Genomic DNA, 12,687 nt, shown 5'->3' with positions numbered 1-12,687 from the left:
CTCTTGAGAAGGGGGGGGGGGTCGTTTCTAATGTGCATAGGGAGAGAATTCCATATCTTGGGGACAGCTACTGGGAATCTGCCACCCCCTGCCCTTGAGCTCTTGAGCCTTGGGACCTGGAACCTGATCTGAAGGATCTAGATGAGCTTTTTTGGGTGACACAGTTGTTGAGGTATGAGGGGGCCTCCTTGGTGATACATTTGTGTGTGGTGATAAGAGTCTTGAATAAGATTCTAGCTCGGATGGGTAGCCAATGCACTTCTCTCCTAATGTGTGAGATATGATCATTCCTTTTTAATCCAAAGGCTGACCATAAGGCTTTGTTTTGTAGTAGTTGCAATCTGGCCTGGCTATTACTTGAGGTTCCTAGTAGGAGGATGTTGCAATAATCAAATTTCAATAGTATGAGGGTTTGAGCTAGGGTAAGGCAGTTTTGTGGGGTGAGAAATTGGCAGCTGAGGGCGATGAATTTGGCCGTGTATGCAGTAGTGGATGAGAGGGCACAGATGTGTTTAGACATAGTAAGGTTGGAGTCAAGATAAACACCTAGTGTTTGACCTGTTTGAGAACTGGGATGGAAATTCCGTCAGTGGTTATAGATGAGTGGTCAGCTTGAAGGGATTTTAGTCGGAAGGGGGGACCTACAATGAGGATCTCAGTTTTTTCGTCGTTGAGACACAGACTATTGGTGGCTACCCATCAATAGTTGCTTGCTTGACCTAAGTGTTCTTGTTGGTTCGTAGATGGTTATTTCCTTTTGTAGGAATTCTGTTTCTTGGCTGTGGATTGCCCTGTAGGTTATCATTTTGAACATGATGTATTGTTTGATTGGCAGCCAGTGTAGTATTTCTAGCGGTGGGGAGATGTGGTCCCTTTGTGATAGTTTAAGGAGGAGTCTGGCCGCTCTATTTTGGATATGTTGCAGTTTCTTAAGCAGGTGTTCCGGTAGAAGCTGTTTGCGTAGTCAATTCTTGAAATTATTTGGGCAAGGATTGTCAGTGTTTTATGAGTGTAGGACAGGAGCGGTAGGATTCTTTTTATCGAGTGTAGGAGGAAGAAGCATTTCTTTATTATTGCATTTACTTGTGGTTCTAATATTAGCGCCTTGTTCATTGGGAGTACAAGGCTGTTGACTATGTTCAATGGTGTGGGTGCTGTTCCTAGTTCTGTGAGCCATCGGCCATATTTACATAAAATGTACCACCCAACCAAAGTTGGCACTCATTTAATTCGATTTATTTATTTATTGCATTTATTGACAGCGCCCAAACCCGTAAGTACCACAGCGCTGGTACAACTTGGTGAGCAGGGAAAACAGAGTACAGTACAGAGTAAGAGAGAGGTAACAAGGTGCAAAAGCAACATAATACTACAAGGTCCATAGAGGAGGGTAGAGATCAGGGAGGTCACTTTCAAGTATGAAAGGCTGAGTTGGCCTTGTCGGTATTTGGACCTGCGAATCACACTCAGATTACTACAGCATGCTCTCAGCCCTCTGAACTATCTTACCGGCTAGCCAGCAAGAGCAGGTTTTTTTACTGTGGCATTGCAGTTTATTACTGGTGTTAAGGCCTAAGGCAGCATAAGTATTCCTACATTGCGGTGGGGGCATTTGTGCTGCCTGCAAAGCAATGTTTTTTTTTACTGTGGCATGACATGTTTTACTGCCGTTAGGGAGCAAATACAACATGATGACAGTTCTTATATGGGGATTGGGGGATTTGTGTAGCCAGCCATGATATGTTTTCTTACTGTGGCATGGCTTTTTTTCACTGGCATCAAAGCAAAGCCAAAAAGGAGTATGTTCTTACATGGGGAAATTGGCATATATTGGCAGAGCCAGCATAAATATGCTTTGTTATTGTATCATTACTGGCATTATGGACAAAGCAAACATGAGTATTTTCCTGTGTGAGAATAATGGCATATATAGGTGCACCGAATGGACATGTGGGAGCACATTCAATATGAAAATGCATTTCTACACTTGCAGAGTACTGGCATATATTCGGCAAAGGCATTATGAAAATGTGTTTGAAAATGCTCCTGTGTATTGTTGCTATCTTGGCATCCAACAGACTTTTTCCTGTCTTACCCTGCAAAACTGATTGTAAACTATGTCGCTCTTTACATAATATATCACAGAAAGTGTACTGAAAAATGCACAATTTTAACCTTTTATTCAAACACTTTTCTCAAGGGGACAGCCCCCCTACCTCACTACTCTCCGTCACTTGTGTGCATTTGGCTGGGGGTCCTACTACATTAGCTCCAGGCCCCCCCCTTGTTACAGAATCATGGTTATGCCTCTGGTGAGTTGGAGTGAAAGATGGATCTAATGGGCCAAAGGAAAGCGTAATGTCTACACAGCCTCCTGGGCTTGGGCAGCATCAGGATGGGGGGGGGGCGGTAATCAGTAGCACAATAGGTTTAATGACCCTTTTTGTTTTCAAAACTGCCATCCAGCCCCCCCAAAATGTTGAGGCTGGCTCCGCCCCTGCCTGTCTGCAGCCACCGTTCTTGTTGTTGTTTGCCCTCTCCACCTACACATCCTCCCCTGCAATATCCACCACCACCTCCTCCAACTGCCCCCGCCCACCCTGCTAACTAGTTGCAAGGCCTCCCTGAAGTCCTACGGTACACAGTATCCCATGTTATCCCCTCCCTGATGCACCCCTGCGATGCCACTGCTTGCTTAAAACACACCCACACACTCTTACCCTAACACTTCCCAGAAAATACTTGCCACAACTACCACCCCTCAGTTTTCTGTAGCCCTGCACAGCCCCCACTGCTCACATGCCTGCCCCCCCCTGCTTTATGCTGGTTGCCCGGACCCTTTGGAGACCTCAGCCCCAACACCATTGGCAACTGTTCCTCACGCCCACTTTCCTATACTACCTCCCCTACCAGGCAACCTTCCCTTCCAGCTAGGCTCCCCTGGCAGGCTGCCACCACGGACTCGGCCTGCTTGCCTCCTAACACAGCCTGCGTTGATGCGCTACTTACCGATCACTTCCCCATGTCCCTTCTCGCTCCAGTCCTACCTGGAAACCCCCCGCTGTCCCATCCTGGAACTGTGCACACTCGCCACCCCCTCAGCCCCCTGCTCCCCGGTACTCGGAGCCACTCTACCCAATCGAAATTTAGGAAATAACATGTCCCCGAAATGCAAGCAAAAACAGGATTGGATGGCTTTCTCACGCATGGCCATGAGAAACTTGAGAGCGCTGGATAAAGACTCATTTGGTGGACCACCTGCAGAGGTGAGTAGAGACACTGAGAGCTGGAGAGGCCCACATTCATTAGGATGTGCTGCCCGGGGTCTATTGGGTCCCTCTGTCTGCTTTCTGTTGTATCTAGTACCTAGTTATAGCCTAGCGCCTAGTGGTATTCCTTTGTTGGTATTCTATCTGATGAGAGAGCTGTGTGTCTGTGTGAGTGGGTAGTGAAGCTTGGAGTGTTCGTGTGAGGATTGGAATGGGGTGAGTGTAAGGGTTCCAGGTGGGATGTCAAGGACGAGCAAGGAGAGAGCCAAAGGTAGAGGCAGTTTTCATTCCTTCTGTGTCTCTGACGGGCTTGTAGTACACAGAAGTCGGGGTGATCGCCACGTTGGTACGTGAACTGCAAGAGGCATCAATGTTGTCAGGGGTTTTGTTTCAGGCAAGGTTGCAGCGTTCCGTTTATGAGTCCCGAAATGTCATTATAATAATAATAATTGAGCATTTATAAAGCTCTACGAACCCTCAGGCATCTGAGTGCTGCTTATTATTACCCACGGTGTGTGGTGCTCATTTATCGACCTCGGAAGGATGAAAGGCTGAGTTTGGCCCTGCTGGGATTTGAACCTGGGTCAGCAGGCTCTGCACAGATGTTGAAGTGAGCGCTCTAAACTGTGCTATATTGCCGCCGCCTTACGTGTGCGCACACGTAAGATGAAGGGAGAATGGTGGTTTGCCAAATTTCACGCATGACCTGTCTCTATGTGGACATGAAGGCCGGTAAATAATTTCTTGGCGGAGGGACGGAGATGCTCCAAGGTACTCTGAAAATGCATCTTGGTGTGGAAATGTATTTGGTTGATCAACGTGGAGAGCGAAGTACAGGATAATGTAATGTATTCACCTTTTGTGGTAGTGTTTTTTGTGATCTTTGTGTTGTATATGGCTGTCCTATACTACTTATTTTCTATTTTTGTCTGGAGAGAGGTGGTGGTGATGTTTAGTGGTGAGGTGGTTGGTGCTTTAGGGTTATTTTTAAGGTTAGTGACATCCAGACCTTTAGGTTATTTCTCCATGTGTATTTTTTTATATTGGATGTAGTTAGTTTTGCCTGTTTTACAGTGACGGGAGTGTCCTGTATTGAGGTTAGTTTTGCGCCGGGACGTGGCAGGTCCAGGGTTTGGGTGTGGCAGGCCCTTAAGGAAGGTGTATGGATTTTTGTGCAGATGGTTTATGGTTGTTAGTGCAGCTTTTGCTCAGAGAGAGCAGATTGTGCTTACGGGTGGCAGCCCTAAGGTCCTGGTGGGCAGACCGGGACATAAGGCGTTTAGTTTCTCAAGGGTTAATTCTTTGTGCACATGGATAGTTTTCCTTTTTGTTTTTAAGGAGGGGGATATTGTTGTATCTAGTACCTAGTTATAGCCTAGCGCCTAGTGGTATTTGTTTGTTGGTATTCTATCTGATGAGAAAGCTGTGTGTCTGTGTGAGTGGGCAGTGGAGCTTGGAGTGTTCGTGTGAGGCTTGGAACGGGGTGAGTGTAAGGGATCGTGGTGGGACGTTTGGGGACGAGCAGGGAGAGAGCCAACGGTAGAGGCATCACATCACCTGATCTCCTATCTCACCTTTCCTACTTATGCTGTAAATAATAAAGAAGACTTACCTTTTGTAACCCTGGCTCTGGAGTGGTTCCTGTAAGTGATATCAATCCAGCACTCCAACTAAGTCAATGCCTAGTATGGGATGCCCAATGGAAATCCTTATTTATATATTTTTATGTCAAAGTTCGTTTAATTCTGGATGATGTACCCTTATATAACGCCCCCTCTTTGAATTCCCCTGGTCTCACTGAACCAAGAAATAGGTTTGTTTTTCAAATTAAAAGATTTATTTGAAGAATTAAACAATATATAGATTACACTTTTATGAATATGAATAATATTTGAATATCACACTTATGAATATGAACAATGATCAGCAATGGGTAATATTACAATATCGACAATCTCTTTAATCAATTAGGAGTAGAAATAGGAAGAATAGTGTAGCAGAGAATAACTTTGTGTGGGTCAAGGAAATGCAATGATATGAAAGAATGCAACACAGAAATAACTTGATATGACTTCAATCAAAAGACAATATGATCACTCTTTCCCCTGTTACTACTCACTCTGCCCAACATGCAATATGGAGATATGGAATCAGGGCACACAGGTATCAGGAATACAATCAACAATGCAGTTCAATCCCAATTCCCACAGCAAGTTGAGAGAGAACAGGAATGCTTTAAAAACAGGTCAAAATGCTTTTGAATGTGATTTAGTAATGTATGGAAAAATGCTAAAATTGATTTTAATTTGCTAAATGGGATTCAGAACTAGTGAGAGTTGCTTTGGATTGGTTCAAGTCAACACTAGCAATGATTATAGAATGATTAGCAGATGAAAAACGAAATTCAGACCTTGAAAGCAAGAAACAGCTATTTTAACATGTGGTGAAATTGAGCCAAATTGCAAATTTGCTCCAACTTTTCCGCGTGCGGGAAACGCGATTATGGAAAAACTAAAGAATTGGAATGTTCGTTTGAAAGCTGGGGATGTTAGCTTCAAAATTACATTTAAATTTTGTTTCTAGGACATACGGTTCACAGGTTACAGAGGTTTCTGTGAAGGTAGATTGTTCAGAAACAGAGTCAAGATTTCAAAAATGAAAGATTGCGCTTTAAAGATTAGGAATTAAGATGGACTTATACCAAGGAGCTATGAAAGTACAAGATACCCAACAGGACAACTACCAGACCAGGGCGCCTTCCGCTCTGATTGTTGTACGCCAGGACACTTGACTTTCTTCAGAAAATATCAGCACACAGATGAGTATCGCTACAATTATCGTAGACTATATAATGAGGATTCAGGGTGGACACAAGATTCTATAATGCAGTTCTGGATAGGTTAAAATAGATTGAATATAATTACTTTAAACTAAGAGATGACTATGGACAGTTCTATACTAAATACTCACTCCTATGGCTTTGGAATGGAATGGGCCTGTCAAAGATCTGGTCAAAGGTTTGGACTTCACTCGCCACCGGACAGGTCTCATGCACTGGGTTCTGCTCTCAGCAAGGCCCTCTGGTCTGCGCGGCCTTTTGGACTGGATCTGATGGGTTGGTTCTGGGTACCGCTCTGCTCTAAGGGTCTGGATCTTGGTTCTAGCGCGAGGTTCTTAGCTAGAATAGCCAAACAGCTCAGCCAGGCTGTTGGATTTTGTGGTGCCCCTTGGAAGTTTAGGGGTTAGAATCAGGTTGCAAAAGATTCTGAAGGCCAGCTGAGAAGAGTTCAGCTTTTGGATTAGGCCTCTCTGCTTCAAAGTTCTATTGTCTGGTTTCTGGATCTAGGTCTGGAGCCTAGCTCTTCCTGCAGGGTGTTTCGCCAAGAAATTAGTTCATGAGCGGAAAGTGTGTGTCTTGTCTGTCCTCAGCTGTCCCTATTTATCCATTTCCAAAGTGGGTGGGGAAGCTGATTATCTATGCCCAACCATCTAAGGATCTGATAGGTCAGAGAATTCACTTTCCCCTAATTTGAGAAAGGAACGGTGTGTCATCATGTGTCAGAGTGATGCTACCATTTACAACCTAGGGAAGAACCTCCCCTTTGCTTTTACTTAGAAAATCTATTTTTCCCCAAAAAACATATTTCTCATATGCACAACTTGTTGATAATACATAATTACATGACAGATCGCTTAAGGTATATTGCTGTGCAACTCTAATCTTCCTGCAAGCTTTAGTTCATAAATGACAACTTTTTCACACTTTTGGTGGGTTTCTCAATGTTAGTTCTGCACCAATTTTTATACATGCATATACATCCCATTTGGGAATATTCCTGTAATTTTTCATGTTCCTAACATAAACACACTGGCTACAATATGAATAATTTCCAGGGTTCAGTCTCAGAACATCGCACAGATTCCAAATTAGTCTTAAACTGTGAGCGAATTTTTTGTTTTAACAACGTATAAGTTTCATATTTTTGTCAGTGCAGTACACTTTACTATAAGCATTTTTCTAAAACATACATTTACTTCAATCTTCAATCCACATTTTCAGTCTGGCCCGCCTCCAAAGCTGGGCTGAGTCAGAGGGTCACATGGCTTGCCTTCCTGCCAGAGCAGCTGTTGTCAGTCACACGCGAATTAGCATGTTCTATTCAGTACAAGGAACCCATTGTTTCTTGCTCAGGGCAGCAGAGGAAATCTCCTCCCCTTCTGATTAACATGCCAATGCAAAATTCTCTCCTTTTGGTGGGAATGAACAAGGTGTGAGATTCTCATGGAAAGAAAGCCTTTTGGAGGTTTTAGCTAAATCAGGTTACCTTATGGTCCATTGTAACATAGTTCCTTGTGAAAACATTACATTTATAAATTTAAAATCAGCAAACATATCTTTTAATTCCAGTCTTTTTCAACATGAAATCCATGTGTGGCACACTGTATGGCATTTTGATGGAAATCCCTTCTTTGGCATAGTTTGAGTTCAGTGTACAACTTTACACCTGACAGGTTTTAAATCGCCGGCTTCTGACAGAGGTGAGGAACGGTACTACGCCCATTTTTGACAGATTTCTTCCAGCTCAACCATCCTCAAAAGTGGACTTTGTTCAGATAATATATACTTCTGTGGACATTGTACTTATGTGGATTCTCGAAGTAGAACGATGTACAGCACCCAACAAGGAGGTTGGATCTTTTTGGGTGGTTTGAGAGCCATGATTTTTGCAAATTTGACAGCCAGGGAAGAAACAGATTTTTAAAACAGCTCTGTGTTTCTTTTGCAATGATTTTGCTCTATGGGCAGCCAAATGATGGGTTTTGGCAGTGGTCTCCTGTGTTCCCACTGACATAGGCAAAAGTGAATGGCGGCCTATTTTTCAGATTTTTACTGCGCACTTTCTGGTGTTTTTAGCGAACAGCATGCTTTCCGGCGGCCATTCCTGATGTTTCTGCTGCCAGCAATGCACAGTAATGTTGCAGGGCCTGGATCAGTGGGTTGAAACATCCCACATTCCTGAGTATCCTGCTTGCATTATTAACCACTCCTAAGATATATCACTTTCTTAATGGGAGGATATTCCTGTCGTTAGTAGTGGCAGGCTGATGCAGCATCCACATTTTCCCAGTTACACAACCCGCTAGAATAGGAGCCCAAGAAGTGCTACAATTCCCACACAAGGCATACGTCAGTTTTAATGCAGAATTCCCATTGCTTCCTCCCATAAGGGTTACAAACAAAGGAACCAGAGTATAGGTATAGCAGGGACCAAATGTCACATCGTGGAGCCTTGCTGACTGTTAGGTCTGACAGCGAAATGGCTAAGCAAGCCTTTAAAATCTTGATCACCTGTAACAGGGGCATTTGCTCAGATAAAAACAGCAGGGTGCGACTGAATACACACACCTGAAATGCTTAATGAAAATAAATTTCATCAACCATAGGGGCCAATGTAGAACCAATCCCACAGCAAGCTTGAAGAGGGGCTATGAACAGACCAATCTAGGGTGCTTTAAAACAATAAGGAACCCTATTTAAATGCTTATGGAAAGAGGGAATGTAACACAGCCAGGATGGTGATCACACAGAGAGAAGCAGCTAACAAGGTGTAAGAGAGCAGGCAAGCCACAGGCCTGCTAAATTCTTTATCTCAGACACTCTCTGAGACCAGAACCTAAGTAGAACTTCTTACTGCAACCTTGGTGATGGCTCTATGTCAACAAGCCTTCTGTTGCCCAAATCCCAGACACTAGCAGGAGCAAGAGAACGAAGGAGAAAATGAAGAACACGTGGGGATTGAAAGTCTTTGTCAAAAGTACATCCCTGGGCTTGTGTTGAAGAATAACACAGTCTGACAAAGCAAGGAGGAGCACACACTTGATAGGTCTGAGTGCATTATCGTCATGCAAAGAAACCGAGGAAGGTGACCAAGGCCAGGGGGGTGGGATATCTATTCCAAGGACACAAGGAAGCACTTGTCATCCTGAGTAACCAAGAAGCGAGCTTTGAGCTACATCCCTAAAGCTGAGAAGTAAAGAAGCAAGCTGCGTACTATATCCCTGAGAATGATATTCCAGCCAAGAAGCAAGCTTGGGCCATAGTGATAGATTTTTGTGGTTTTGCAGACTTTATTCAAGCCTATGGCAACCACAGTGATTTTAAATTTAGTGTTTGAGGGGCGTGGCTAGGAGCCGACCGAAGAGCATGGCTCCCTGATTGCTCCTGGTCTACCCTGCCGTCGAGGGAAATTTTAGCCACATAAAATGTGACATTAGCTTGTAAAACACACATGCTGCCGCATGAATAGCAGTTGCCCCCGAATCGCCGGATCAAAAGCCATGTAAACTGATCTCTGCAGGAATATTTACCTCCGAAATCCGCACCCGGCTGGCGGGATAAAAACCAAGATGGCGATTGGCCGGCCTGGGCAACTGCAATCATGGAGGGGGAGGGGCCGCACTCTCCTATGCAGCCCGGACCAGCATTAAACTGCCCAACCAAGGTGCCGAGCTGCGGGCTGTGTGCGGGCTTACAAACCCGCAGCTGTCGGAGGAGGATCGTTGCCTGTGCTGACCCGCCAGCACAGCCGACAAGCACCCGGCATCAGGGGGCCTCCCGGAGCCATGCCTGCTGGTACCCGCTGGGCGGGGGCATCTCCGGAGCCCCGGCCTCCCCTTTGCCGCTCCACCCCACTAGGACCTCGGACCTGCGACACGGGTCAGTCATGGGGGCGGGGCCTGCAGGAGCCTCCTTCTCCCTCCCCAAGCTGCGGGGTCTGGCCGGGCGGACCCGGGAGCATGATGTACCGCTCCGCGACTCCCGGGGGCCTGGCCTGAACTCCCATCTGCTGCAGGCACTTCTGAGGGCTCCCGGACGCACTGAAACATGGCGTCACCCCGTGGGAACCCAGCAAGAAGGTGGAGGAAGGTGGGGAGTCCTGCACCCACAGCCCCAGCCACTCATCCTTGCGGTGTGCTCCGGGGGAGAACCAGTGAGCCTGGGTGCGGAGGATCTGGGGGCGCTATCATCACGCACAGCCCCGGTGCTAAGAATTGGGACCACAATCCGGCTACACCCGGTGCTGGATCAGAGGGGCAACAACCCACACCCAACGTGGGACTAGGAACCATAAACCAACTGCAGCCAGAGCCGGACCGGAGGTGCAGCAGTCCATATCCGGCAGTACAGCGGGAGATCCAGGGCATCGCCATATCATCGCACCATCGCACCATGAGGCCACATTTTTGGGGCCGTGGCCGGGGGCTTCATCAGGGGCAAGTCCTCAGAACACCTCATAAGAACAAAACATCAAGGCAGCGCCGCCCCGCGGATCTGAGAGGTGGCGCACAGTGCATACAGCCCCCACTAACAGCAAACAGCTGCGCCTGGGTCGGAGGCCGGTAGGCCCAAGCTTAGTGTGCGCAGCAACCAGCACCAGCACATTTCCCGATAGTCAGAAGGATCCAACATACGCTGAAGCCCCCATTCTTCTCTCCGAGCCGGCCGAGGCTGCACTGAGTGGGTGAGCGTGAGCGCTCCACTGCTTCATGGGACACAAACAGCGGCGACCAAGCGCTTGCCCTGCCCAGGCACCCCATCTTCTGAGCACAAGGCGAAAGACCTACCACAGCCATTTCTATCCCCCTAGCGGCACCACTATGACAAAAAGCAGCAAAGCGGCAAAGCAAGCAGACATTGCCGCAATGATGCTTACCTCCAATCAGATCAAAGCAGGAAAATCTGACCAAGCGCCAAGTGCGACACCCGGCAGCGCCCACACAACGGAGGAGCCGAAGGCTGAACACTTCGCCACCAAATCAGATCTGAACAATCTCCTGCTAGCACTCACCAAAGAGATCCAGAAGGGCACAGCTGAGGTAACCAAGAAAATATCCTCGATTGATAAGAGAGTAGAGGAGGTGGAAAAACGTACTGAGGAGGTGGAAAACAGTCTATGCGATAACACATTTGAACTGGAGCACGGCCTGAACAGAATAACAGCCCTCGAGGCCAGATACGAGGCGCTCAAATCCAAGCAGGAGGACGCAGAGAACAGGTCCCGCCGGAATAACATACGCCTCCGTGGGATCCCCACCACAATAACCGACACCGAGCTCGAGGGCTTCACCAAAGACCTGTTCAGGTTCATAATGACATTACCGGACAGCGCCCCCCTAGAAATAGAGAGAGTCCACCGCACAGCGCCAAGGCAAGCATCATCCTCCCCTCCGGACGTCCTCGCCCAGGTCCACTTTTTCAGGGTCAAGGAGGAGATAATGAGATGGGCTAGATCCTCGAAGCAGATCATCTTCAGAGGCGCCAACATTGCACTGTATCAGGACCTGGCGAGTATAACCCTCCAGAAACGGAATGGCTGCAAGCGTGGAAAATTCAATATCGCTGGAGCTATCCTACAGCCCTAAGCTTCGAATGGGAAGGAACCCGCAGGCTGATCCGCAACCCAAAGGAGGTGAACCGGTTTCTGGGAAGGGTATCAACCGACGAGGACTCCGAGCCAGCGGCACGCTCCAGTCGCAGCCCGGCTCACCATCACCCAATCGCTGGTCACGTGCCGGCAGGTGAAGCAGACACTGGGGCCCCCGGAAGCAGTATGACCCAAACTGACTGGGGGTTCCCAATGCCCCGCCCGAAGCTGGTGTGGAATGTTAGTATCTTATCACCTGGAATCCCCCGGGGACACACGAGCACCGACACCGCAGCGGATCCCCCCCTCTCAATCAGGTGTGGGGGCTGGGATCTACAACGCCACAGGGGTAACCACATGTTCGCAGCCAAGAACACAATTCCCACACCAACCACTATCTGCACCGACCATGAGCCCAATATGTTGCGACTCTGCAGTCTCCCACTATTGCTATAAAGCACAACTCTCGACGGCGGGATTGGCTAGCAACCCCGCAGATGACCTTTATGGTCTCATTCCAATCATTTCTGAAGGTGGGACAAGGGGGGTAGTTAAGGGGCCGGGGAACAGTTCAGAAGCCGAGCGGCCCCAGTTAACAGTTACAATCTCACACATAGGCATCGGCAAAAACGGCACATCAATGCACATGCACGGGTTCCCTTCTATGGACCCCGCAACTGCACAGCACTATTCGCACAGAACTACGCACTCCCCCATAATCAATGGGCCCGGACAATGTTAGAGAGGTCCGCATCTTGATCTGGAACGTCCAAGGTCTTAACTCACCGAGGAAGCGTGAATCTGTGGAGAATAGACTTGCATCGCTAAATGGGAACATAGTAATTCTCCAGGAAACGCACCTTTTGCCAATCGATGAGCACCGAATTAAATTCAAGCGCTTCAAGCAAGGCTTCTTCGTGGCGAGAAAAAGAGGGGGGTGGTGATCCTACTAAGCGATAAATTCCTCTGACCAACCCCACTGTCAAAAAAGA

This window comes from Ambystoma mexicanum, chromosome 3p (assembly GCF_040938575.1).
Source record: "Ambystoma mexicanum isolate Mex_15411 chromosome 3p, UKY_AmexF1_1, whole genome shotgun sequence".
Taxonomy (NCBI): Eukaryota; Metazoa; Chordata; class Amphibia; order Caudata; family Ambystomatidae; genus Ambystoma; species Ambystoma mexicanum.
This window is presented reverse-complemented; position numbering follows the sequence as displayed.